The sequence below is a fragment of the Camelus bactrianus genome, chromosome 31 (assembly GCF_048773025.1).
Source record: "Camelus bactrianus isolate YW-2024 breed Bactrian camel chromosome 31, ASM4877302v1, whole genome shotgun sequence".
Taxonomy (NCBI): Eukaryota; Metazoa; Chordata; class Mammalia; order Artiodactyla; family Camelidae; genus Camelus; species Camelus bactrianus.
Window position 1 is genome coordinate 11143774 of NC_133569.1, and position 27765 is coordinate 11171538.

General features: G+C 52.3%; 1 long non-coding RNA gene across 8 annotated transcripts; it reads right to left on the minus strand.

Moving 5' to 3' along the window:
• Positions 1–11711: 11711 nt before the first annotated feature.
• LOC105073354 (uncharacterized) lies at positions 11712–23640 on the minus strand. Of its 8 annotated transcripts, none has more exons than XR_012503402.1 (4): positions 23239–23640; positions 14773–21026; positions 13828–14668; positions 11712–13097 (listed from the first exon to the last, which is right to left on the minus strand). It is a non-coding gene; the product is annotated as an uncharacterized LOC105073354 (long non-coding RNA). The 8 variants fall into 8 exon arrangements; XR_012503403.1 differs by having other exon boundaries at positions 13828–14009; positions 14176–21026; XR_012503401.1 differs by having other exon boundaries at positions 13828–19494; positions 20835–21026; positions 23239–23639.
• Positions 23641–27765: the final 4125 nt, after the last annotated feature.

Below are 27765 nucleotides of genomic sequence, written 5' to 3' on the forward strand. Positions count from 1 at the left end.
TACTGTCAAAATACTGTGACTTAAGAGCACTTTAAATATTTCTACTCTGAGAAGTTATACCAGGTTGTTTTTAATTTTTAGAAATTGCTTTATGCTTTTTATTTGCTTTTGTCTTTTAATTATATAAAACATTTGCATGGTTCCTAAGTATAAACAAGAAAGTAGATATGTTCAGTGAAGCATAGCTTTCACCCTTGTCTCTGTTTCCTGTTCTCTTCCCATCCCTATAAAATGTCATTTTGGTTAATTATTTATTTATCCTTCCAGTCTTTCTTTTAAAAAATACTGGAAAATGCACATGTCTTTCCTGCTTCACCCTCTTTGTTATACAAAGTTTGGACACTATTTAAATATTGTTCCACACCTTGCTCTTTTCAGGATAATAATAAATCTTGGATATCACCCCATGGCTGTGTACAGAGACCCTCCTGGTTCCCTTCCCCTGCTGGACCGTCCTCCTACTGGGGGTTGTGATTAGCGGAATCCTAGAGATGACCCTCCTCCTCCAGCCCAGCTATTCAATCCAACAATCACCTAGGAACCACTGGAGGAATTTGAAGATGTAACTAAATCCCAATTCAATTAATTTTAAAATGCATAGATTATCCGGATGAGCCTATTCTAATCAGGCGATGCCATTAAGGCAGGGCATTTTCTCTGGTGGCAGAGAAGGAAGTCAAAGACGTTGAGGCATGAGGGGGACCCAGGGTCTGAGCTGTGTTCCTGCTGGCCTCAAGGAAGAAAGCCGACAGCTACGCTGTGAACAGCTAATTGGAGGCTGAGAGCAAGCCCCAGCTTAGAATCAGCAAGAGAACAAGGACTCCAGTTCCACAGAGGCAAGGAAGTGGTTTCTGCCAACAGTGAGATTGGAAGAGGACCCAATCCTTGGATGAGAATTCAGCACCAGACACACACAGAAACCAAGCGACACACGAGGATTCCTGACCCACAGGGACTGTCAGATTAACAAATGTGTGATCTCTTAAAAAAAAAAGTGGGTAAATTTTAAAAGGCAAAGGGCACCACCCTCACCCGTCCAGGCAAGAACAATGGCATAGGGTCAGTGGACAAGTTATAAAAATCAAGCTATGTTATAAGAATCTGTTTAGTACTAAAGAAGAGATGTATATATGATTCCGAGTTTCCTAGTGGCCAAAGCAAATAAGGAAACGATTAATTACATGTAGTAATTCTATAAGAAATGAGTATACTGGTTGTACCACAAAGAGGTCTGAGTTCTGATTCCTCCTCCTGGACCCTCATAAAAGTCGCACTGAGCATTAGAGTGGGCTTTACTCCTCATGAAAAAACATTGTAAGGCTGTTTTATAGCATCTAGAGGACACAACACCAAAACGGACTTCAACAGAAGGGAACGCAATAGGAATTTAAACAATACAAGCAAACAGGTGCGAGATTGGGTCTTTGTATATTTGAAACAATGATGAGATATGCCTGATTGCAGGAAAGTTGGGATGGTGCTGGATTACAGAGACTTTAAAACCAGATGCAGGCATTAAATAGGAAGGGACTGCAGCCCCAGAAATCACAAGATAAAAGCTGAATTTAAGAACACGCTTTAGTAGTGACATCAGATGGGTTAGACCACATTGTCTAAGCCACTCTGCCTCTATACACACATGTGCAATCTTAGAAAACCTGTTTTAGACAAGTTACCAATCTATGGGTCCGTCTAAATGCCGCTCATATCCCTGGCATCCAGCACCGTAGGGCAAACCAGAAAAGTTCCTTCCTCGTAAAGATTTCTGTCAGTTTCAGTAGGAAAAGGGTCATATTTCTTCTCCGCATTGTTTTAGCAAAAATCACAGTTTTTAGATCTATTGCATCTACCACAAAGATTACGAACATAGGATGTGAGGTGACAACCAAATTCTCAAAGCCTTCCAGTGTTCCTCAGTGCGTGTACACACTCATGGGAGTGGGAGCTTTTCTTTTGCCACCTGCTTCAACTGAAACCCCAGGACAGTTCCTCCGCCTCTTAGTGCAATGCCTCCTCTGTCCCAGGGGAGGGGCTCATGCAGCATATCCACCATCGGCCGGGAGGGCTGCGGCAGGGAAAGGTCCTCCCTGACCCCTTGAGAGTAGAGTGAGGTTCAGGATGTATTTTTAAAAATTATTTTATTTTGGCAGGGGTGGGGTAGGTAATTAGGTTTGTTTATTTTTTTAGAGGAGGTGCTGGGGATTGAACCCTGGACCTCGTGCATGCTAGGCACGCACTCTACCCTCCCCTCCGGGGAGTGAGGGTCTGTAAATTAAACCGGGTCTCCTTCCGCAGCTGGACAGGGAAGAAAGCCACCAGGATGAGACACCTTCATCTAGACTGTTGTCATCACCCCACTTGTCACTTTTGTAATAACATACTGACCATATTTTATGCTTTAAACCAACATAAGAATGTATATTCTCTTGACTCCAATAATTGGAGACACCCGAGAAAATTCCTTGTGTATAATGACTATTTTACACATTTTTAAAATATACATAATTTGCATTATTTCCTCTTGTTACAAAAGGAATGCCTTTTCATTGCAAAAAGAATTTTAGAAAAAAATAGTTTTTTAAAGTAAGTAAAAATTAATTGGAAGTACTGCGCACACTTCACACGGGTGAATTATATCGTGTGTGAGTTACATCTCAATAAAGCTGTTATTTAAAAAATTCATTGAAAGCCCACTGTCCGGAATATGAAGCTTGAAACTGTAGCTGATTGTAAGTGGGTTTCTTTCATGGGTATTTTTACTGTAAGTCAAGATTTATAGTACCCGAGATTCCTAAGCTATGTAAGTTTATTTGTAAGAAATTCATAGTTAACGACTTGATATCTGGGGGAGCCCTCTTTACATGACAACACTGCACTAAGCGTCTCCAACCAGCCGCTCCCCAGCTTCTCCCAGGCCGTCAGCAGCGGCGGGACCGGCAGCGCCGGACGCGCGCGCACAGCCTGGCTCCCGGCTCAGCCCGCGCGCTGTCAGGGAGGAGGGTCAGCGGGCGGCCTCGGCGAGGCCGCAGATACGACTTTCGTGATTAAAAGCCGAGCTGGTTTTCTCTTGACATTCTTCTGTCCAATCTGCCGCGTCATCCAAGCTGCAAGGAGTGTGCTTGCATCACTCGCAAAGGCTTATCTTATTTCTGAGGGAAAGGAGTGCGTCCTGCGGGCACTTGTGCTGAACTGCAGTCGCCCCGGAGACGTGTGACCCTGCGCCCGTGGACACTGCCGCTCTGGGCAAACACTTGAGTTGCTCCCCCTCCCGCACGCCCTCCGCCACCAGCCGGTCCGAAGCCCCGCTGAGCTTGAGCCCTCTCCTGGGCCCCGCAGCCGGACCTGCGTCCAGGCCCCGGGCCGGAACGACCCGTACGCCCTCCAGCCTGTCCCCGCGCCCCCGCCAGAGGGCGCCGTCGGAAGTCGAGCCCGACCTCTCCCTCCGCGAGCGAGGCTCTCTGTGCAGCAGCTCCTCCCAGCGCAGGGCAGAGCCGAGTCCCCCCCCCCCCTCCCCCCGACCCGGCCGCCGCGCAGCCTCCTGTCCCCTCGCCCGCCTGCTCTGCCCATCACGCCTTCCTAGCGGACAAGGTGCCGCAGCTTCATGGAGACACGTCCGCCCCCCACCTCCTTGCTTTCCCAGACGCCGTCGGCACCACCCCGGTGCTCACACTTCTGGTGACCACGTGGCTCAAGCATCTCTCACGGGACGCCTGTCATGACACAGCGGGGCCCGCTGACATCCTCCTTCATCCCTCTCCTTAACCTGCATGTGTCTTTAAGTCTGTGCTGCCTGGAGGGATCCCGACCTCGGAATTCAGGGAACTTTAGGAAGACAGTGAATAGACTTGCAGGGGTCTGTGTCCATCACAAGCCACATATGAAATCTTGCCTCCGTTTAAAATGAGTAGTTCCCGGGGAGAGGGACCGCTTCTCTCATCAGGCTCTCGAGGGGAAGTTTCACCTGCTCGGGCGAAGAACCCTCTGCACTCAGCTGTGAGCTCTTTGCAGACACGATCACATTGAGTTTGGTTTCCCTGTCAGTAGCACAATTCCTAGGGCTCGTGAACACTAGGGGTATTAGCTAATGGAGGAATAAACAAGGGAGTGAAATAACTCACTTAAAAAGAATTTATTGCTGTGGGCCAGAACCAGAGTTAGATGTAGCTATGGTTAAAACAGACCTGGTGGCTGCTTTCACTGGGGAAACACTCTGGCAAGGAAGACGGGCATTAAACCACGAATCATGCAATTGCTATTTCATTGCAACAGTGGGAAGGCATGCAAAGGGGAGTCCAGGCTGCTGGGGAGGGGGGGCTTGGACCCAGTGTTGGGGGTCTGAGCCCAGAGAAGTCTCCTCTGAGGACACATGTTCATAAAGTGAAAGAATAAAGACGAAGAAATGTGACAAAGTGCTTAACTATAGCTACCACCCATCAGTGTGCTGCGGGGTCAACGAAGAGGCAGCTTTGTTTCTACCTGGAGGATATAAATCCTAGTCTCAGAGTTCCCTGTAATGGATGGAGGAGGTCATTACTGAAGACAGAGTTGGTATTTCTCCTCCATGAGATCACTTAGCTCAGCCGTTTCACCCAGAAGTACCACGAGACAGTATAATGTCTGAAGTTTCATGAAATTCGTTTTTCTTTAATCTGCTCCGAGTTTTCTGATGGTGTAAGGCCAGCTCTGGATACTTAAGATTAAGCCCCCAGGGCCAGGCCACACGAACGGAGCTCAGTGTCCCAGAAGGAGCTCCGAGGCCGGCCTCAGTCCTCTGACCCCTCCGCCTGGAGGCTGTTTCTTCCTCCGCCCTCGGGCTGGAGACTCAGCTCACCTGCCTAGTTTCCCAGACTCCCCTGAGCTTCCCTGCCTGGTCCCCGCTTCTCAGGCTGACAGGTCTGTGGCTCGCTCCCCCTCCCTGGTGGACTCCGGCTGGCAGCCCTGACTCGCGGGGACTCCACGTGCTCCGGGACAGGCAGACTCCACCCTGTGCATCCACACCCGCAATGGGCTTAAGTCACGCCTCCTGCATTTCCGGGTTGCGCCATGTGACTGCGGACCTCTTTGAATGGTCCCGGCCTGTGGTCCCTCATCCGCAGGCGTCAGGGACCACCCTGGGCACTTACCTCGCAGACACACAACTCTGAACTCGAACCGGCCTCCAACGTGGAGGGGCGCATGGACTGAACTGTGTCCCTGGGTTCAGATGCTGACGCCCTGGCCTTCCACGGGGCTGTCTTCGGAGCAGGGCCTTTTGGGAGGTAACCAGGGTGAAAACAGGCCACCAGAGCTGCCGGAGTCCGTGGGGGCCGCGGCAAGAGAACATCGCAGACCAGTTGTCTTGTAAACCACAGAGAGGTGTTTCTCACAGCTCTGTAGGCCAGCGAGATCCAGGCAGATTCAGTGTCCGCTGAGAATCCACTTCCAGTTCACAGACAGTCGTGGGGGCAGGAGGCTGTCTGTCGTCTCTTGTGTCAGGGCACTAATCCCACCCCCAGGGGCTCTGCTCTCCAGACCTGAGCATCTCCAGAGGCCCCTCCTCACAACATCCCTCGGGGGGTTGGGATTTCTCCACATGAATGTGGAGGGGACAGACTTCAGTCTACAGCAAGGGTGTGGCCCTCATCCCACAGGACTGGCGTCCTTTTAGAAGAAGGAGAGACGCCAGCCTCCTGTCAGTCTCTCCCTCCCTCCCCTGGGCACACAGGGTGGAAAGGCCGTGTGACACAGAGAGGAGGCCGCCGTCCCCAAGCCCAGGGAAGGCACCTGGATCTCATGCCCCTAGGCTCCAGAACTCCGAGGAAATACATTTCTGTGGTTTAAGCCCCCAAATCTGTGGGATCCTGTCCCGGCAGCCCCAGCTGACCATACAGCAGGACCATTCACGCTGTCCTTTCCTACGACCGAGCCACAAGGATGCTGTCTGCGGGATGACGTCACGCAGGCTGCAGGCCATGTGCGTGCACGCAGGGGACTAGGGCTTTGCGGAGACCCGTCCCCAAGACGGGATTCTCCACCGTGGTGCTGACGTTATGGCGGGGTAACTCCCCGTACCAGTCCACCCCAGGCATCGCAGAGTGCTGGGCTGGATGCCGGTAGCACACACACCCCCAGTTGTGACAACCAGTGACATCTCCGGACGTGGCCAAATACGTACACAAAAACCTATGTTCACAGCAGCTCAATTTGTAATTGCGAACACCTGGAAGCAACCCACACGTCTTTCTGAGAGTGAGCGGTTACCAGACTCTGGAACTTCCATGGGATGGACCCCAGGACGCTGGGCTGAGTGAAAAGGCCATTCTCACATGTAGACACACACACACGTGCACCAGCGCCTGTGCAAACTGGCGGAAACCAAGTAAGGCTCCCAGCGCATGAAGCGCCCACCGGCTTGGCGCTGGGCTGTGGCTCCCTGAGGTGTCACCGTCGGGGTAACATGGGGGAGGAGGGCATGGGAGCCTCTGTGTTAGTTTCCGTACTTTCTGTGAACCTACAATGATTTCAAAATAAAAGCTTCTTAAAAAATCAGTCGTAATAAAAAGAAAAAGAGACAATTGACTGACTCTCTGGATATTTTTCCTGAATGGACTCTACAGTCATCTTCCTTACAATTTCTCATTCGGGTTAAGCTGGACAGAAACTTTGCCTTATTAAAGTCGAGGTGGCACAACCACAGAAAGGGGGGGGGGAGTTTGGGGGGCGAGTTCGGGGTGCAGAGGAGGAAGCAGAGAACAATCTGTCAACACATCTCCTCCGGACTTGACAATGAAAACATCTTCAGAATTTTAGTTAGAAACGAACTTGAGAGTCTGGTTCAAGCAGAGCAATGGGTCAAAAAATAAGATAAAATGTAAACAGAGTGCAGATGGGAATTGTTAAGTCAATGCCATTGTTTTGAGAAATTCTCAATCCAGTTACCCTTGATGGGGCAACGAAGGACTCTGACATCTGCCACACAATCATTTTTTCCCACCTCTCTTGAGAAAACAAAGATGAAATTACCACACGGTGACTATTAAGCAAGTTACACGAAAGCCGTATGCGCTTTTTCCAGAAAAATAAGTTGTACAACCTCACAGCAAGCAGACAAGAGATGCTCACAAAATTCTGCACAAACTCTTCCAGGGGAGGGAGGCACTCGGTTGCTGTAGACAAGGCGGTGACTTAAGTGCCCGCTACCCTCGGCACCATGGCCACCCCTCATTTCTGCCTGGAGCGGGCAGTAAAGCTGTCAGAAGTTTTCCCTCTCAAAGTTGTCATCTGGTTATTCCTGGGAGTGGCCGTAGATTAGGGACAAAAATCTCAAGAGCAAAACAGGGAGTCCGGATGGCTAGAACTTTTCGAAATAAAATCACTCTCAGCCAAGTGGCGGAAGCAGGTGTGGGAGCATCTTGGGCGGAGCATAGAGGACCCTGGAGGAGTGCGGTTTCCCTCCCCTGGCGTCCTGGGCTCAGATCCTGGCTTCTTCAAAGCCCAGAAGTTAGCCCTGCAGCGAAAGGGCTCCTCTGATTCTGCAAAGTCCTCGTATATTCATGAACCTTCACTTTTTTTTTTTTTAAGCTTTACCTGCAGTCTCTGGTAGTTTGTAAACATGTATAGACTTGAAGTATTGTGGGAACAAGCTGCACCAGCTGAGAGTAACAAGCATCTCTCTGAACGTAGCACAGCAACGCCAGACGCACAGGAAAACGGCGACACACACTGGCTGCTGAACCAACACCCAAGTAAATGGAATTGAGGGGAAACTTCTAATTTCCGCTCTAATTTTAAAGTATCAGCTGGGGAAGGGCTGTGTCGTCAAATTCAAATTTCAGTAGTAATTTTCAGAAAATCAAAGAAATAAAATGTGAAACTGTAGAAGAACCATCCCAGTTATTTGAAATCATTTATTAGGATTAAACCTTCCGGGAAAAAGAAAGAGCCACTGGGTGGTTTTGTTTACCTGGCATCAAATCTGTGCATCTTTAAAAAAGGCAAAAAATTGAATCATGCATCAATATAAGACCCCAAGGTATCCAACTGTTCGGAGCAGCGGACCGGGGAGACATGTTGTACAAACCGGTCCACCCCTTTATCCTGACGGTGGCCACAGAAACTGTCAAAGCTGTTTTTTTCTCCTCCGATTCCTTCCTCTTCTGCCGTGAGTCACGTCCCGCGGTAACTCCTGGCTGACTTGAAAGGTCTTCTGGGACATCGACTCCCAGGACTCAATTTTCTCTGTCAGATTGTGGCAAATAAATCTTGTTTTATATCTCCGCGCGTAACAGCAGTGCAAACGCTTTCCTGGCTCTGCCGTCGCCTGCTGCGTTTAACGCTGCAGCTGCGACTTGACGGTCCCTCCACCAGATGTGGACCAGGGGACCGCCCTCCCAACCCCGCCCCAGCTCCCAGGAACAACTGAGCAGAAAGGTGGTAAATCACCATCATAATTGTCTGGAGAGACCCAGTCAGCTGGGTTAATGAGACGGGAAGGAGGTTGCTGGGGAAGAGGAATGACATTTTAACGAGACAACTCACATCAAGCTGTAATTTATCCTTCACAACACATTTAATTTTTCGGGGGAGTTATCAGAAGCAGAACCGTCATTTTGAAGACGCCAAGCCCTGCGTAACCCTTTTGAATCACTTCACTAAAGCCACAGAAGCCTACAAAACATTCTTTAAATATGTGCAAATCCGTGCTCGCGAGATGCAGTGTAGCGACCTCGTTTTCCGGTGGCTCTGCCGCGTTTGAGGTGTAAAATATTCCCTTTGAAACGGCAGTGCCAGTGCGATCCTGGCCTCTCGTCCTGCAAGGCCTGCGGTGCCCCCTCTCCTGATCGGGAGCTTGGACAAGAGCTCTCTGTTTCCCATCTCCACACCCAATAAATCTTCCCAAACTGGACAGACGGCCAGCAGCCGGGTCTGCTCAGGGCTGGCTCAGATGCAGAAATAAAGCTGAGGTTCCCTGGGGGCTGTGGTTCAGGGTCTCTGCAGGGACATGGGGATGGACCGCCGTGCTGGCTGCATGGGGACACAGAAGGAGCCCCAGATGAGGGCACGGCCAGTAGGACCCCATAGAAACAGGGACACACAGTGTCCTAATTTCCTCTTTCTAATTGTTGGCTGAAATGCCTTACACTCACTCTGTTTGAACTTGGACTGTTTAGAGCTGAAGCCCAAGCTGGTCTCCCCGCCGCTGCCCGCTCTTTGCACGCCCTCACCAACCTTTCTTCTTTGTCCCCATTTACCCTATCCTGGTCTCTTTCTTCTTTTCTTCATTCTTCCCTCCCCCTCCTCCCCTCCCTCCCCCTCCCTCCCCCTCCCTCTTTCCCCTTCCTCCTCTCCTCCTTCCTCCTCCCTCTCTCCTCCCCCTCCCCCTCCCGTCCCTCCCTCCTTCCCCTCCCTCCCCCGTGGGTCTCCCAGCTCTGCAGACACCCTTGTCTTGCTCTCACATTGCCTCCTGGGCCTTGATTTCGATGTCATTCAAAAACAGATATTCACATGGGCCTTGATAGTCGGAATCTGGTTGCTACTAAGGCCCACCTTTCTGCTGTGCCCACGAGGAGGCTGAAAGGACTGACTGTCAGGGTGTTTGCCCAAGACCCCGCATCGCCCGACAGCCTCTGCGTGAAGAATCAGTGAGCCCGGGATGGGGCAGCCATTAATCTGGGATGTGTGCTCAGCACACCTGCTCCCTGAGGGGGAAGCAGAATATTTGCTCACGATTGTGGCCAAGAAAATAAATAAATCAAATAGCACAGAAGTAGACGTTCCTCCCTCTCTGCAGGGACCACTGTCTCCCCCTTCCCGACCCTGGGAACAGGGGCGCAGAGATGAACGGCCAGCCGGGGTGGGACCTGAACCATGGAGTGGTCACCATGACTCTGTGTGCCCTGGGCTCACGGGACAGAGCTTGGGGCGGCAGGGGTGGGGGTGGGGTAGGTTTATACATCCGTGGGATAATCCTACACGTACTGCGCTGACATTTAAGTCATTTCTCAGGTGGTGGGAGGGACTGTGACTGGGAAGGCGTTTCCTTCCACAGTGATGGCAGCGTCCATCTGTACCTAGACCAGCTGGCGGACGGCACAGCAAGTGTCCTGGGCGCCACTGAACTGGGCGCTTTTAAACGGCTGATGGTTGATGTTCTGTTATGTGAATTTTACATCCAGATTAAAAAAAATCAGTTGTCAGTACCTTGGAGACCTTTCCACGCGACTTTAACTCCACTTGTGGACAGCCAGCTTGTTTCTGAGTCTCTGTGACTGTAAATCGTGCTTCAGAACAACCTCCCTGCACTCCCTTGACTGCACAGGCACTTCTAAGGGAGGCCTGGAGCGAAGTTACCGAGGGTAGGTGTGCCCACTCTGATGGCGATGCCCAACCTCCCTTCAAGAGGATGCACACTGGGGACTGAAGGTCACCCAGGAAGCTGGCTTCTATCCTGCAAAGTTCTCTCTCCTGGGGAGGCCGGAGGCTGTGAGTGGTCTCTAGCCACGTGTGAAAACCCGAAATACCACGCGTGGAAACTGGGCCTGTGGGGCGCTTTCTCCGCAGTGTAGCTGATGTCGGGTCCCAGTGAAATAAAAGATGGAACAGGCACACCCGCTCCATGCCCGGCTCTACTCCATCCTGAAGCTGGGCACCAGGCCGGCCTCAGGGGTCCTGCGGGGGCCGGACCTCGGCCTCCCAGCTCAGAGGACCCCCTGCCTTCTGACCCCACAACCACGCCCTCCCGGTCCCACACCTGGGGACCACCTTCACTGATTTCCAAGAAAGAAAACAAAATCCGCTCCCCCACGTGGGGTCCATTCTAGCCTCTCCCGAAGCCCCGGCCTGGTCCTCTGGAGACAAGGCGGCCCGCTCGGCCTCTGCAACCGGGCCCTGGCTCTGGTCCTCCTGGGGGCTTATGGAGACAATTTCCCCAAAGATGGGGCTCGCCCTACGACAAATCGTCATACCAGCTGGTCCAGCAGACCACGCTCTGAACCTCGCTCCAGGATACGTCTGGTGTTCGACCCGGATGAGGAATGAACCGTCTCCTTGTGGGGAGGCTGTCGCCCCCCAGGTCCTCCCTCCCAGCTCTGCACACTCCGCACCCCCTGTGCCCTCGTCAGGCCACCCTCTGTCAGGCCCAGGATGCCCACCGGCCTAACACGGGCAGGTCCGGGGAGAGCATCGCTCTCCCACCTGGCCCGCCCCCCTCACCCCCACTTCCTCCAGACGCAGAGACACCGCTCCTCCCTGGACCGTCACGCCTCCCTCTTCCCCGGAGCTGCCCTCAAGGCCTGCTCACCGGCTCTCTCTGTCCCGAGCACGACGCAGGAAAAGGGACAGTGAGGTGTCTCCCCTCCCTCAACTCCAGCCCCTTCCTTCCTGCCTTTCCTCAGTCAGGAGAAGGGAGTTTATTTTAGGATTTTTTTTTTGTTGACAGAAAACACCTCAGGAATTACATCTGGAGCAGAATCTTACAAAGGTGATGTCTTCCAAGAATCCAATTACTCAGATTCTCTCTGACATGAAGTCTTTAACTCCCAAGGGTTTGGGTTCAGCCTGCAGGGGCAAGCATCCCGCAACGGAGAGGCTGGAGGGGTGACCGGGTTCCCGGGGGACGGGAGACACCTGTTACGTCTCAATCCCCAGAAGCACCGAGGCTGCCTCTAATTTTCTGCGAGCTAATTGTTCCGAGGCCCTGAGGGACCCTCCACACCACTTCTGCAGAGACTTCATTCCCTGGCAAGAATAGCCTTTTATTTTAACTTTTTTCTGGTGAGCTTAACCCATTTAATCCCACCTAATTCTTTAATGAAGCTCTGTTTTCCACATGGACTGTCACATTCGTAAATCATTTTTGCTTCTATTCCGGAAGCATTGAAAAGATGGTCGGGTTTGCTTAACTTGAGCTGTGCCTACACTATGTCAAAAACAAAAACAAAAACAAGAAACGCAAACAAAAGCAGTTAATCAATTCGATCGTCAATGGGTTAAGCTGCTTGCTTTGCTGAACTAGCTAGTGAGTTAGTCAAAATGATTTAAGGGAATTAAGTGGATTCCCTTAAAACGATCAACTCTTACTGACAGCTTGATTCCAGGAACTCTCCCTGGTTATTTTGGTGCTCCCTCCCTTTCTCCTCTGAACTTTGGGGGATTCTGCAAAGTCTGGTGATGTCACGTGGCTGAGTCGTGCAGAAACAGTGTAAGGCACGTCGTCCAGGACCCAGCACCCGTCGGGGAAGCGCTGATAACCTGGTGCTGCAGGCACGGAAAGCGGGCTATAAATAACCAGAATCCTGAGAATTTTCAGTTCTTCCTGTGGGGAGTTCAGCAGACTCATATCTACAGATTTCAAAGGGACTCAATTTAGTTTTTTAGAAAGTGCAAAGGGGCACACATGGACCCTCCTTGTGGTCTCAGAGGGCTTCCTGGCGGTAAACCCCCAAACGAAAAGTTTGCTCTCAACTGCCACTCTGGGCAATGGCTGGACTCAGACAGGGGCCCTGTATCAGCCAGGAGCCAGGCTTTTTCCTTAACTTTGAAAAGATTATATTCCGAGCGCATCTTGGAAGGCAGAGCTGTGTTCTAGGTGATTTTTCTTCCATCCCCCTCCAGCTCCCCTCTCTGCCGCTCAGCTCACGTGCCTGCAGCTTGCAGGGCACCTGACTGGGGCCAGCACCTGCAATGGATGCTCCCTGCCTCCGTCTTTGCAAGCCTAGGTCTCCAAACCCCGAACCATGCAGACCTCAAACTCACGTCCACACATGCACATACACACATACGCATGCACTCCTCACTGTAACTTAAAGATGTTGGCCCCTTCTTCAAAGCCTCCTGAGAATTTCTCCCCTTTATGGTGGATTTTCAAATACAATGATCAGAGCAGTCGAGGAGGGAGAGACATGAAGGTCTATCAGTTGTGATGAGGTGCGAGCCTTCAGAGTGCCTGCTGAGAGCAATCGTCTGTCTAGGTCTCTGTTTCCCGCCCGCAAAATGAAGGCAGCTGATAAAAAAGAATGAAATCATGCCATTTGCAGCAACAGGGATGGACTCAGAGAGGATCACACTCAGTGAAGTAACTCAGAGAAGGCCAAATATGGGACAGCACTCATATGTGGAATCTAAAAAACAAGAAGACGTAAATGAGCTTATTTACAAAACAGAAACAGACTCACAGACACAGAAAACAGACTTATGGTTACCAAAGGAGGAAAGGTGGGGAGGGATAAATTGGGAGTTTGAGATTAGCAGATACAAACTACTACATACAAAATAGATAAAAAAACAAGGTCCTGCTGTGCAGCACAGGGACCTATATTCAATATCTTGTAATGGCCTATAATGGAAAAGAATCTGAAAAAGAATATTTATCTATGTGTAATTGAATCAGTATACTGCACACCGGGAACTAACACAATGCTGTAAATCAACTATGCTTCCATAAAAACAAATTAATAAGAAATAAAGTAAAATGAGGGAGGCTGTGTTTGCCACAGGTTGAGAAGCACGGGTAGGGTCCCGTTTTCAAGCCTCTTTAAGCATCAGCGTGCGGTGGTGCTGGCAAAGAACAAAGTATTCTGCTGCTCCGGGCAGAATAATTAAACCAAAATCTCCTGAGTCCCACCTCTGTGCCCGCCTGTCACACTGATCACGGGAGATTCCCGAGAAAAGAGTCACCGTGTCATCTGTCTACGGTCGCCCTGCGCAGTCCAGCGGGACTCCCACATTTCGCCCACGGCTCTGGGGCCCTGTTCACATTCATTAGGGGGAGGAAACAGTCTTTCATTCAGATAAGCAACGTGACTGCTTCAGGATGAGGTCTGTAGTTCATGGAGTGCTGGGATGCGTTACCGTTAATAAGACGAAGGAAGCTGTCTTTCTGCGGATGGAAGATGGGGGCGGGCGTGCAGCTCAGCCTCTCCCCGCAGAGGCGGTGACTGAAGGGGTGGCAGTGGCTCCCGGGGCCGAGATGGGGCTGGCACCACACTGGAGACCAGGTCAGAGGTGCTTCCCCCACTGCCGTCCTCGCAGACCTGGGGGCCCATAGAGCAGACATTAGTGGCAGCAGCTCTTTGCGGAAAACCGCCCTCAGCAGTCTTGTCGCTTCAGCAACATTGTCACCACATTTAAACCAGGCACCCCCATGCTCTGCTCAGCTGGGCACAAACACACCTCTCAGGCCCTTTGATCACACAATACCTTGCCTCATCTGTTGGTTCTTTCCATGGATCAAAGAAGAAGGAATGGAGAGTACGTACTTAACAGATGACCACGTCGCTTCTACGCTTCCCCTTCGTGGTCTTGCGGACAGACTGCATGAACGAAAGGGCATCTGAGGAAAGATTACAAGACGTCGACAAGTCTGCATGTGGTGGGGGGTGGCGACGGGCCTGACCCCCATCTCCACGATTACCTGAGGTTGCCTCCCATTTTCCCTTTAAAACCCTTCATGGTCAAGCAGACCCTTCGGGACGGTTTCTGGGGACACACGTCTGCCTTCTCCCCAGATGGCCAGCATTCTGATTAAAAGCAACTTTCCTTTCCACCAACACTTGCCTCTCAGGAGTTGACTTTCGAGCGGCCGGCCCCGAGTCAGAACGTCAGACCACGAGGTAGTCACTCAGAGAGGACTTACCTGGAGGTGCAAGGACCCCCCCAGATATACGGTGGGGGGCAGGGTTGCGGCTTACATCTGTGTTCAAAACAGATTACAGGATGAGCTATAATTCGGTTATAGTTATGTATTACACAATCCTTATTAAACACAATAAACTATAATAGATTATGAGCACTAACGGTGGCACACGACGAGCGTTTAGAATTTTGGTCTTTATACCCAGAGGCTGCATCAGATTCCAAACGGAGCCAACACAGCCAGGAAGGTTTAATACTTCACATTCGACAGAAGCAGATCCGGGTCCCATTCGCAGTGGGCAATCCAGTTTTCCGGCCTTCGTTTCGTCAAATCCTTTCAATCCATCGTTCCCTGGCTCCATCAGCCCCACAGGCTCCCTCCGCTTCCTGCTCTATTCTAGGGGGCGGGCTCGGCTCCAGGGTAAGTGGTCTCTCTCACCCTGAGGGAACTCGCTCATCCGCCTGCTCCCCAATCTCTTCTTCTTGTGAATCTCTCTCTTTCCATCATTCTTTCCTTAAATGTTTAGATTTAAAGTCTTTTGCCGTTTTTTCCTACTTTTCGCCCAGCTTTATGAAGTTACCAGCTATAAACAAGAAAGGACATTAATAAGGTACAGGAAGTCAGAAGCCACGTTTTGCCCCCTTCTGCTCGCCACGGAAAATGCCAGGAACAACATCAGATAAAAAGCCGTCGGGGGGCTCTGTACCCAGAGCCAGCGGGGGGAAGCCGTCCTGCGTGCTTACACTCGGTGGTGCTGGTTTTGGCAAAGGACAGCCGATGACGACATCCTTGTGGCACCGGAGGACAGCTTTTCATTTAGTGAAGACCAGCTGGGGTGTGTGGATTTGAAATCATGTTTCAACGAGCTGATTCTTCTCAGTATCGCAGGGAAGTGCTTTTCTATTAGAAAAAAGGCCAGCTTTGGAGCAGAAGGAGGAGTCTGCCTGCTGGCCAGGACGGACGCGCCGCCCTGTGTCTCTGGCAGTGCTGCTGTTAGCGCCAGCCTGGAGGCGCTTGTCGATCGTGTCCCCCTTGTGACAGCGGATTCATCCTTGTCTACAGGACACTGAGAAGTATCCTACACGAACCCAGTGTCCACCTCCTGCTCAGCCAACAAGGCCAGCGGGCCGGTCACACAACAGCGTCCCTGGGAGCCCACCCACGTGGGGCGGGCACGTCTCAGCGGCGGCGGATGGGCTGAAAGCTGGAGTTGCTGTGTTTTGGTAAAGAGGCTCCCAAAGCACGTCTGCAGGGTGGCCACCCAATTCTGGAAACACAGATGAATACCTGATACAAGGTTTAATATTCCATGATGAAATAATTTCACTGGTGTTTCCAGACCTGGTGCCACCGCGTCCCAAAAGGGGTGGAGCCCACTGCACAGGAGAGAGCAGAGCCAGACCCCGCGCTGCGCCATCGCCCTGGACGTCCGGGCATCGGGCCAACCGGTCACAGATGCCCACGTGAGTCAGAAAAATAGGTTCATGCATAATAAAGAGATCACCAACTCTGCCTTCTAGCTGAGCCCGCACCCTGCAGTCACGGAGGACGCTGAGCGAGCCGATTAGCAGCGTTCATTGCTCTCCCCCGTCCCACGAGAGTGCTTCATGCTAGATCCCGAGTAATCCAAATCCCAGCGCTCAGCATTCCGCCGTCTCTCCCCAGCCCGTGCGTGCCCCCGACTCCCCCGCCCCGCCCCGCCGCGCCGTTAGACGGTCAGCAGCTGCAGCATCCTGCTCTGGGGAAGCCTGTGGTCTTGACGCGGGAAGCCCCATAAAAAGACCCGCAGGACCCCCAGGCAGGGCCACTACTCTCCTGCCAACACCATCTGGTTCCCTGGCCCACAGACTCTATCTCACTTTTTGCCTCTGAACCGGCTTACTTACCCCTAAAATTCTATTGGTTCCCTGAGCTCACTTCTGACTGGTTATTTCCTTCACTCCTGATTGGTTATTTCTCTTCCTCCTGATTGGCCCATTTCCCTAACTTCTGATTGGTCCATTTGTAGTACTTTATTTGCATGGAGCTCACTCCTGATTGGTTATTTCTCTCCCTCTTGATTGGTCCATTTCTACAAAGTTTGTTCCTAATTAGTCAACTTTTGTTATAACTTATTTGCATATGATGTTGCTAAGTGTAAACTGGCAGCCTATAAAAGCCTGTGTAAAGCTATGTATGGGTTTTAGAGCGTGGAGTGTTAACTCCTCTGTGCCTGCTGGCGTAATAAACCTGAGTTCTCCAACTCTCTTGAGTGCTGCTTGGTTTCTCCCCTGGATCCAGGTTGCTGTCACAGCTGAGCTATAACACGTTTTTTCTGCAACAGTCTCTCTAGCAAGGAGGCTGCAGTGTCTCTGGACTTCTTCTGTGTCAGCTGTGTGTGTGTGTGTGAGAAAGAGAGAGCGGGCGAGAGACAGATACAGACACAGAGAGGGAGAGAGACAGAGACAGAGAGGCAGGGAGAGACATACACACACAGAGAGACACAGAGACACACACACACACACACAAAACACACAGAGACAGAGAGAGAGGAGCTATAACATGCCTACAGCCTGGCCTCCACATCCTGTTTGCTGTATTCTATTAGGAGCAACAAGCTAAAGGCGGTGAATTAGGAGAATTAGACCTTACCTTTTGATGGGGAAAGAGTCAAAGAGTTTGTGGGTATGTTTTCAAATCACTGTAGACGTTTCTGGCCTTTGCACAAGAAGAAGCACAAGCAGAGGCACCTGAGTGGCTCAACTGTGTGATCAAAACCCAGGCTCCTTCGCCTCCTTTCTTCTTAGCATCTTTAAGGAGTTGGCTTCTCATGTTATGTTCACACAATGGCTGCTGCCTCTCCAGCCATCACATCTGTCATCCAGGCAGGATGAAGGCTGAATGCGGTTTGTCTCCCATGCCCAACTCCCTGCTTGAGCGGGAAAGCAAAAGCTTTCTCATAAGCCGTTCAGCTGACTTCCTCTTAGATTTAATGGCCCCAGATTGTGTGGCATGGCTGCCAGGAGCTCAGCTGGGCTGGGAGAGAGCACTGAGCAGTCAGGGGTTAAAGAGCAGCCGAAGAAAGCCACAAGGAGTAACAGTGAAGCCTCCAATCACCCAGTGCAATGACACCAGCGCAAGGCGATGTGCAGAAAGCACCTACCACACTCAGGAGGCTGGAGTTAAGGACTTGGGGAATGGGGCAGGGAGGGGGCCAGGTGCAGGAGAAGGGCCAGATATGCAGAAGTGCTGAGTCCTGGAGAGGAAGCGTCTTCAAGGTTCCCCCTGGAGGAGACCTAGGAATTGAGGCACCAGGCTCCCTGAGAGCCTGCAGCCCTGCCGTGCACCAAGCTCTGGGAGGCTCCCACCCGAGGTCTCCCAGGGAAAGCCTTTCAAATGGCCTTGTTGTGCCAGAGAAACCGCAGGCAGGTTTTCAACCAGGAGCCGGACTCCTCAGGCCCCACCTCGCTACTGCAGAGGCTGGAAAGCTGAGAATTTTTTTCTCTAACCTCTACAATAAAAGAAGACAGGGGTACAGGGGCCGGAATGTATGTTGAGGGAACAGAGCAACATTACCTGTCAAACAGCGTAAATTCCCAGAAAGGATGCTCGACTTCATGATAGATATGTGGACGTTTATGATGCAACTGTGAATTTTTAAACATATTCTAATGTGTATATGTAATAGACATCAAGGAAAAGAAAGAGAGAAAATGTGAGTATGAGAAGAGAAAGCCAGGGAAAAACCGGGGAAGGAGGAAATGAGAGGAATGGGCAGGGACAAAGATGGCTCCTCTGAAGCCCAGGAGGATGGGAGGGAGGGACCCCAGGAGGATGGGAGAGGAGGGGAGGGACCCCAGGACAACAGGAGGGGAGGGAAGGTACCCCAGGAGGACAGGAGGGGAGATCGGGGGCCCCACAGGACAGAGGGGAGGCTGGGGACCCCAGGAGGATGGGAAGGGAAGTTTGGGACCCCACAGGACAGGAGGGGAGGTCAGGGACACTGCAGGATAGAAGCAAGGTCAGGGACCTGAGGTTCAGTTTCTCAGCCCCAGGTCAGGTTGGTGTTGGTTTCATTGGATGTGCAATGGGTGTCAGGCCTATGTGCCCTGTCCCTCTGCCTTGTCTCACTGCATCATGAATTTGTTTTTGCCTGTTTTGGGCAGTAGTAGATAACCCCTCTGTTAGCAAAAAAGATGGATAATCCAGAATGAATCCTGCAGTTTTCCAGACCCTTCCTCAAGCAGAAGGTTCTGGAAATGAACGCACCCTACCCCCCATGTTTCAGAACCACCCCCTCTGTGAGACTTTCAGCTGCCGAGGATTGACTGTGCTCATGTTAAAAAAGAAAATTCTTCCTGCTAAATTCATTTCTTTAACACTTAATTTTTTTCTGCCAAAGTCGGATGAATTAGCAGTGACTTGGCAGCCAATTAAAATTCACAGTAATTTTGTGACCCTTGGGTCAGAAACAGCTTTCCTACGACCCGTAGGAGGGGTGTCTCTGGGGTTTGTTGGGCGTGAGAGAAGTTCACACCCTGCCTGGGGTGCTGACCCCTGAGCGGGGTGACGGCAGCATCTGAGCAGCCAGGTGGCCCTGAGTTCCCCTCCAGGCAATTTCTCAGCACGAGCGAGAGGCTCTGAGGCCACAGCCGCCCAGCAGGGATGCTCAGCCGCTGGTCGCTGTCCATGTGGATCAGGAAGAGACGCGGGAGAGGGTGAGAGCAGGGCTGGACCACTCTCCCGGGCGGGGGGAAGGGCGCTGTCACTGGGGTGTCACTCGTGTGAAAAACACTCTCACAGTGCAGTCAGTCTTCTTCCCATGGGCCGGCGACAGGACCGTTCAGCTCAGTGTCCGTCAGAGACTCTCTCCGGATGTAAAACTCACGTAGAATTTCCCCATTCTGGCAGGATTAGAAAGCTCTCAAATTCCTGGTCGTGGACAATCCTTTTTTGTTGAGGGTCATTCCACAGAGAAAAAACACTCTTCAGCCTTAAGTCATTAAAAGGACTGGACTCAGGCAGAAGGGCCCTTCATGTCTCTGTGCTACAGAAGAGCGAACGCTTTCCAGCTCGGAGCATCAGGGACAATGACATGTCACTGACGCTGTGCGTCAGAGGGACAGAAGAGAAAGACTGTACAAAAAGAAACGCAAGCAGGGCCAGCAGCCGGAGGGCAGAGGTGGAGAGACTTCTATCCACCGCATCCTCACAGGCGCTAAATCTGGACCAGGGAAACAGGAATTTTAACCAGCTGCCAAGCATTGGGGTCATGTGTGGCACAGAAAACAAACTTGTGTTTTCTCCTTGTCAGTTTTAAACAGAGGGGCTGTCACTCGAGCCAGTGTAGCTACTACGCGCACAGCAGGGGGACCCAGCGCTGCCGGCATCCTGTCTCAGCACGATGTCATCGGGCTGTCCCTCCACCATGCTCCACCAGCCTGCCCGTGACACTTGTTGTCCGGGTGCCAGCAGCTCCCGGGCTCCGCCGCAGCCCTCCGTCCCAGGAAAGGGGACCTGGGTGACACTGCTCTTCCAGGAGGCAGCCGCTGAGACCGCATCTCCCTGGCCCGCTGTCTGGCCCCCTCAATTACATGGGTCACATGCAATCTTCCCAGTTACTGGTCTGGGGCCGATTTCCTTCAAGTCAATTTAACAAAAGAATATTAAATAAAATATTACGACTGGGTGCTGGTCTCTGTGTCCAGACCGCGTTTCTGGGTAGGATCTCAGAAGAGCTGTCCGACCCTTGGCAACCTGGCAAGAGTGGCCGAAGCCCCAGAGAGCCCGCAGGTGTCTAGGGAAGAGGGCATATTAATTCACCCCACGAGTATTTACCGACGCCACCCCTTTCCTAGTCTCAAGGGACTGACATTCTGGCAGGGGAGATGCATAACAATCTGTCATCGAACGAACAATGAGCTGAGCCGCTCCCAGCACCTGCTCTGGAGAGCAGGACCCCAGCCAGCGGGATGAGAACGGGCTCCCTCAGCCACGTGGTCGGCGCAGGTCCCAGGCCGACTCTGAGGCCAGAACAAGCGTCTAGAGGAGCCGGCAGGACTCGGAGCAGGAGCGGATCCCAGGCGGGCGCCCTGGGGGGCGGCACTGGGTCTCACTCCATCCGTGGTGGGAGCCAAGGGCGGATGTCCCGCCGGGTCATGGTGGGGCCCTGGCCGCAGAGCAGGGACAAAGGGCCAGGCCACTCTGATCACTCTGCACAGGAGGGCCCATCCCGTCAGCTCACCTGGAATCCGTGAGCTTGGTGTGCGCCTGACAGGCTGGTTTTCAATCGCATGTTAGGTCATTACATCCTTAGAACAGGGGCTGCCCTGAGCCGTCCTGAAGAATTCACTCTGATCCAGTGACCGTGAAAGCACCCGCTTTGAACACAACAACAGGCCTGGGAGAAACAGACCAGCAGGTCTGGAATCCGAGGCTGCAAAACAAGATTCCACTGATTAGTGGTCCTTCCTTCCCACCCGTGCTCACGGCCGCATCTCCAGCACCCAGCACAGAGGCAGACACGTAGCTATTTGCTGAAAGCATTCATATGTTAGCCCAGTAAAAGCTCAAGAAATACAATCAAACCTCAGGAGTACAGTGCCCCAACCAGCTCACAAAGCAGCCCTGGACACGAGCCTTGGCATCTGAAGGCCATCCTGGTAGAAGGGTGGGATGGGCCCACACCCACTCCAACCTCAGTGTGCCGGCATCCAGCATCCGGGGCTGCTCAAAGTGTCCTGAGCTGCCTGACCACGCGGACGGTTCCATCTCCGGCCCGGCCCCCGGCCCTCCACGCCCTCACCCTCCAGAGAGACCCGGCAGACAGCGTCTCACTGACCCGAAGGGCCCTGTGGGCAGCAGCCCCCTGCTTCCCAGTGGCCTTCTCCTCTGCCTCCTCCCCACTCTGCCCCCTGAAACAGGGGAGTCTCTTGTGGGAGCGATCGAGCCCTAAATCACTATTTTTATTTCTTGGAGCAAACTTAAGGCTGAGAACGGTTCTGGAATGACCGCCCTGGGGACAAAAGCCCATCTGGAAGGATGAAGAATGTGAAACGGATCCTTCCGCGATCCCCACAAGAACAATTACTGTATCTTCCTTTCCGAGAATTCCTGCCAATTCTTTATGGGGTCACCAGAAAGTTACATCGTAAGTGGAAACTGCATGGACTTATCTGGGGGGTGGCCCCCTGGTGGGAGGAAACCACGGAAACAGTGACAGCCGGCAGACAGGATGTGTGCACGCTGGGTCCTTCACGTCAGGAGGCGGAGTGGGGTCATTCGTCCATCCCCAGTTATCTTTTAAGTGACTACTGCGTGCCGGGCATCGAAGGCACTGGGGGGAGCCATGAGCCACCCAGCACTGCCCTCCTGGGGTTGATGGTTTCCTGGCCTTGGAAGACAGGCCATAAAGGCTCACGAAATACAGAGTCCAAGGTTAGCGTGTGACTTTCAGTCCTGCTTACAACACAGTGTGAAGAGAAAGTGCTTTTCCTCCATTATAGCCGAGAGTGGGATGGGCTCGTGGTCACAGTGTGAAAACCCCGGGAGTAACGGGACTTGGCCTTTCTGTGCCCTCCGTCTCTTCCCCAGCTGCAGAGCTCAGCTGTGAGGTGTCCGGCAAGGGGCCCGTCCTGCTGATGCTGTCACCGTGGGGACGACGCGTGTGGACGCGAACCACCAGGTTCTAACTCAACCGTGGCGACTTGATTAGGTGGTGAGCACGCGTGATCACAGAATCGCCGAGCGGCTGTCACTCCCCACCTCACGGCTGGACACGACCCGGCTCCAGGGAAAAGTGTCCATCGTGTCATCTCCTTTAGCGTCAGTAGCTCTTACATTTCAGCGTCAGAAGGATCCTCGATGAGTCTGTAACCGAGAGGTCCCAGCTTCTCCCCTAGAAACCCAGACTGAGGTCTGGGGAAGGGTCCAGGAAGGCGCATTTTACCACCGTCCCCGCTGATTCTGCTGCAGGGGGCACCATCCTTGGAGACCCACCGCCCCCAGACCTCCAGCCCCTCCCCCAGATCCCAAGCGTCTTGGCCGGGAGCTCCCCTTGGAAGGGATGGTGGTTGGAGCAGTCCGTTACTGGTTAAGTTTCTTCCTTTCTCTCATACGTTCAGCAAATACCATTTAGCAACGGATAAGTCTCAGGACCGGAGGTCCGCCTTACCGGAGGTAAGGACGTGTGTGCGCCAGCCACGGGCCCTGGAGGCAGAAGACCTCAGGACGACAGCGGGCTTGGCTGTGCTGAGCCCGCCTGACTGCGTCTGCTGCTCAAACACCCGAGCTTCTTTCTTCATCTCCTTCAAGTCTCTACTGGGCAACTCCTTTCATGGAAACCTCACTGGATCACCCTACATTAAACTCACACGAACCCAGGAACTCCTGGGTTCCCCAGAGTGCCCCCCAGCCCCGGAATAGCAGATCTCTGCTTCTAGCTGCTCCCCTCCCTCTGGCACCGGACCCCTGACCCACCACGGGCCCTGCTCCAAGGCGTACCCAGAGCCCTCTGCTCCTCCAAGCCCCAATGCTGTGCCTGGAGTGGCAGCCGCCCCCTCCCCATGGCGCCCCAGCTTCTGCCCCAGCCCCCCTCAGATTGCTCTCCACACAGCACCAGAGCCACCCTGTTCAAATCAAAGTCTGACCCGGTCACGTCTCTGCTCCAAGCCGGCTCTCTGCATCACTCCAAATGACAGCCCGAGCCCTGGTGAGAGCCCACTATGTCCCGGCTGCCCCTCCCTCCCCCAGCACAGCCGGGCAGTCCCACGGGGGCGCCTGTGAGCTTCGCTTCTTGGAATCCTCTCCCTCGCTGTGTCCCCACCGCCTGCTTCCTCATCTCCCCCGTCTCTAACCAGCTGTCGCTCCTCAGTGGCCTCCTGTCTAGTCTCTGGACACCCCTCCTTTTCCCCATCACTCCCTCTTTGCACTGGCATCTCTCTGTCTTTCGATTTTCACCTTGTTTCTTGTCCCTCTGCCTCCTGGAACGCAGCTCCATGGAGGAGGCTGCTCTGCCGCATCCCTGGGGCCTGCAAAGCTGCTTAATCCATGAGTTGAGTTAAAGAGTGAACAAAAATAAATAAAATTATAATCCCTCCACACTATCTCCTCTCTGATCTATTTTCTCTGTAGGATTGACCTTCACCACCCCCGCCCCACAGTATCGTGCACAGTTTACATACTCACTTCGCTGGCGGCCCGCCTTTCCTGACTAGACCTTACGAGCCAGGACTTCCACCACACTCACACTCGCATCCTTATTGCCGAGAAGGGCACTTGGGTCTTACACTTAATAAACACCCACTGAGTGAGTGATCTCTCGTGCAGAGTTAATGTTTGCGCAGAGTACCAGGTGGACGCTTAGCAAGACCGGGGGAGTTAAAGTGTGGTCATTTACACACTCGTGTGAGCAGGACCGGGGTCAGAATTTGGGTCTGTGCTGGCACAGTGCACCGCCCATCTGCACAAGGAGGCCTGGGAGCAGAGGCCGGGTGGGGCCGAGCAGGACGGCTCTCTGGGCTGCAGACCCTCCTGTCCTCTGCCCCGGCCCCTGCTATCTGTCATAAACAACAGCCAGAGCCTGTCTGTGCGCCTCTTCCCGAGGGAGTCTGGGTCTGGGGTCCCCACCTTCCTCACCACGGTCCCTCTTGCATGGCCTGGCGAGCTGACTGCCTGCGGATTCTTTTTAAATTAAGTAAATAACTTAAATGATTGAAGTTGAGTTGATTTACAATGTTGCATTAGTTTCAGCTTATTGCAAAGTGATTCAGTCATGAGTGTTTTTCTTCAGATTCTTCCATGATAGGTTATTACAAGGTATTGAATACAGTTCCTGTGCTCTACAGGGGGACCCTGTTATTTATCTGTTTTATATACAGTAGTGAGTGTCTGCAAATCCTAAACTCCGAATTTATCCATTCCCTACTTTCCCCTTTGGTGACCATAACTTTGTTTTCTATGTCTGAGAGTCTATTTCTGGTTTGTAAATAAGTTCATTTGTGTCATTTCTTTAAGAGTCTATATGTAAGTGACATCATGTAAGTGACAAAACTTGTCTTTGTCTGATTCACTTGGTATGATAATCTCTAGGTCCTTCCATGTTGCTGCACATGGCAAAAATCCCATTCTTTTTTATGGCTGAGTAGTATTCCATTGTAAAATATACCACAACCTCTTTATCCAGTCATCTGTCAATGGACATTTAGGTTGTTTCCGTGTCTTGACTACTGTAAATAGTGCTGCTGTGAACATTGGGGTGCAGGTGTCTTTTCTAATTAGAATTTTCTCCAGATCTATGCCCAGGAGTGGGATTTCTAGATTTCATTTATTCTTTTGTTTTCTCCACTGGGTTGTAAGGTTTGTACAGGCAGGGGTCATTTCTGTCTTGTTCACTGCTGTACTTTGAGCCTGACACAGAGTTGGGTTCACAGTCGGTACCCAATGAAGGATGGTTAGTTTAATGATGGAGGGAAAGGAAGACTCAGGCAAACAAAATGGGTGAAGAGGACTCAGGGGATCAGAGAGGGCAAGTGTGCTGTGCACCCGGGACCGAGGTTTCTGTGAGGCATCACATACAGAAATGTACAAGCAGATACAGAAGACTATGGCAAACACGGGGGGCCCTGGGTAGAAAGCTGATCTTTGGTAAGCTGGGGGAACCACTGAATTATTTTGAGCAGAATGGCCCAGGATGCTTCTTTTGGAGGATAATCTGGCGCTGGAAGCAGGTTGAAAGGAGGAGGAGGAGAAAAGGCAAAACGGGCTGCAGTGGCCGCACCAGACAGTGAGAAACACCCAATCTGAACAGCGGCTGAGGGACTGGAAAGGAGCAAAGAGAAGTGAGAAACACTTTGAGGGGAGAACCCGGATGTGGAGGACAAAGGCGGCACCTGAGGCCGGGTCACATGGCTGCAAGAACGGCAATGACTTCCATGGAAAAACAGAGAAACTGCAAAGATGGTGCAATTAGTCAGGAAGAGCATGAGCTTCCTCCAGAACTTTGGAGCTTGAAACATGCCCCGGACAGCCTGGTGGAAATGAATCGAACAGGAAATCCAGGACTAGCATCGAGAAGCACTGTCTCCCTGTGAAGCCTGGATCCTGCAGTGGCCATAAGAAGAGGCAGGTGAACCCTGGCTTTCCAGGACTTCAGCTGATGTGGACATGGAAAGTTTTTGAACATCGTTTAAAGAGTTGTTTAATTTTCCGAAAATATTTAGTGACCTTTTTATTAAATGGGGCAACACTGCGAGCAGCTCGGTGTATTCTTTTACCCCTGGAACTCCTGGACTCAGGGGGGTCCTGCCTTTGGGATGGGCGCTGTCGTGCAGACATCCGACAAGCTGGTGGGAGAACGTACATGATGGAAGTCTGAGAGGATCCGTACCAAGGCGAGTGCTTCACCCCTGCGCTTCGCTGCTCTGCGCAGATCCACGCAGTCCATCCCCTGGAGGCTCAGAGGAAGCTGATGTGTGAAACCAGCAACCTACTAGAATTGAACTTACTTACTACACTTTGCCATCTACCAAAAGCAGATATGCAGGGGTTTTAATTCCACCTGCAATCTTAAAAAATGTTCAGTACAGATGGGGCAAAATGTTAGTATTGGTTAAATCTGGATGGTGGGTACTTGGTGACCTATTATGTTATTTTCTGCACTCTGTAAGCTTGAAACACAGTAGCTTATAATTAAAAAAACAAACTTCAAAAAACAGATGTGCAAAACACGACTGAGATTCTGAGGGTCAGGCAAGTCTGGGAAGATGACCTTCAAGAAGCAATGGAGTGACCCCACTTTCCAAAGTTCCAGTCTCCTCCAAGAACAAAAGGCCATGGTGGTGACTGGAATGTTCGAGGTCATGGGACAGAGGGGGAGGTAGGCATTCTCTCTGCAGGATATGGGTCCCGTGTGTCTATAACAGTCCTCGCAAGGCCACCGCCAGCCTGGGAAGCCGCAGGCCCACCAGACGCGCTCCCGTGTCGACGATGAAGTGTAACCCAGCACGGTGACAGAGGAATCTCCTCCACATCCAGCCCACATCGTGCCTCTGAGCCTGGCTTGGTTCCGAGGACGGGGCCACCATGTCACTTACCCCATGGTGCCTTTCCGAGCAAACACACCACAGCTGTGCATCTTGGGCACCACCAGCTCCTTCAGGGCTGTGGGACCGAGGGAGGTGGGAAAGAGTCCCCAGTGACAGTCCCTCCCGGCTCCCCAGAGCTTTCCAGTTTCCTGTCCCCTCCTTCGGACAAGCCAACGAGAGCCTCCTTCTGAGAGCTCATGACAGTCTGTTTACGACTTATGCTCTGGGAAACCCAGCATTTCCCAAAGCTGACGGACATCTCCTCTGCCCCCTGCCACATCCTGCACTCAGACCCATGTTGGAAACACAGTGTCAGCCACCACACAGCAATGCTGCGCTGCACCAGCTCTCAAGACCAGATACACGGGCAATCCCGCTGAAAGGACAGGGCCTGGGAACCTGTGGGCTTTAGACTCTGCAAGGAGACGGGGAAAGACGGGACGCTGCCCTGCAGCCAGACCCGAAGTGGAAATCCTCCCAATAAAGCACCTTTCAACAAACCGAAGCAAACCCGCCTCTGATGTTCGAGCCTCTGAAATCGGTCAGCAGCCAGTCCACGGCGCAGGCCCTTGGGAATGGCTCCCACCCACTTCTCTGTGGGAGAAATGAGCCCACTCTCCCTGGGGCTGTGCTGTCTGAGGGCCCCCAACAGTTCCCCCTTCGTCAGGAGCACCCCCTCCTCCCGCTGCATCATCAGGGACAGTCTGCGAGAGTCCTTCCCGTGCCTGCAGGTCCCCACGCCACCCCACCGCCTGTCCCTGCCACCCTCACCACGCGGTGCCAGCCCTGAGACAGACTGGGCCAATGTGCCAATGAGTTCATGGTACCAAGCTGCCAGGACTTTTGGAACAAATAAGACTGAACATTCGGCTCTCGAAGCACCCCAAAGCCAGACCTCCTAACGTCCTTCCATCAAAGCATAGGAGTCCCAGGCTTTACTGTGGGGGAAGACTCGACCAGAGAGAGATTTTTAAGGTCGTACTGCAACCGAAAAGAAATGGACACGTTTCTAGAAACACACAGCCTGCCAAAGGTGAGTCAAGAAGAAGCAGATAATTTGAATAAATCAATCACTAGAAGTGAAACAGAATC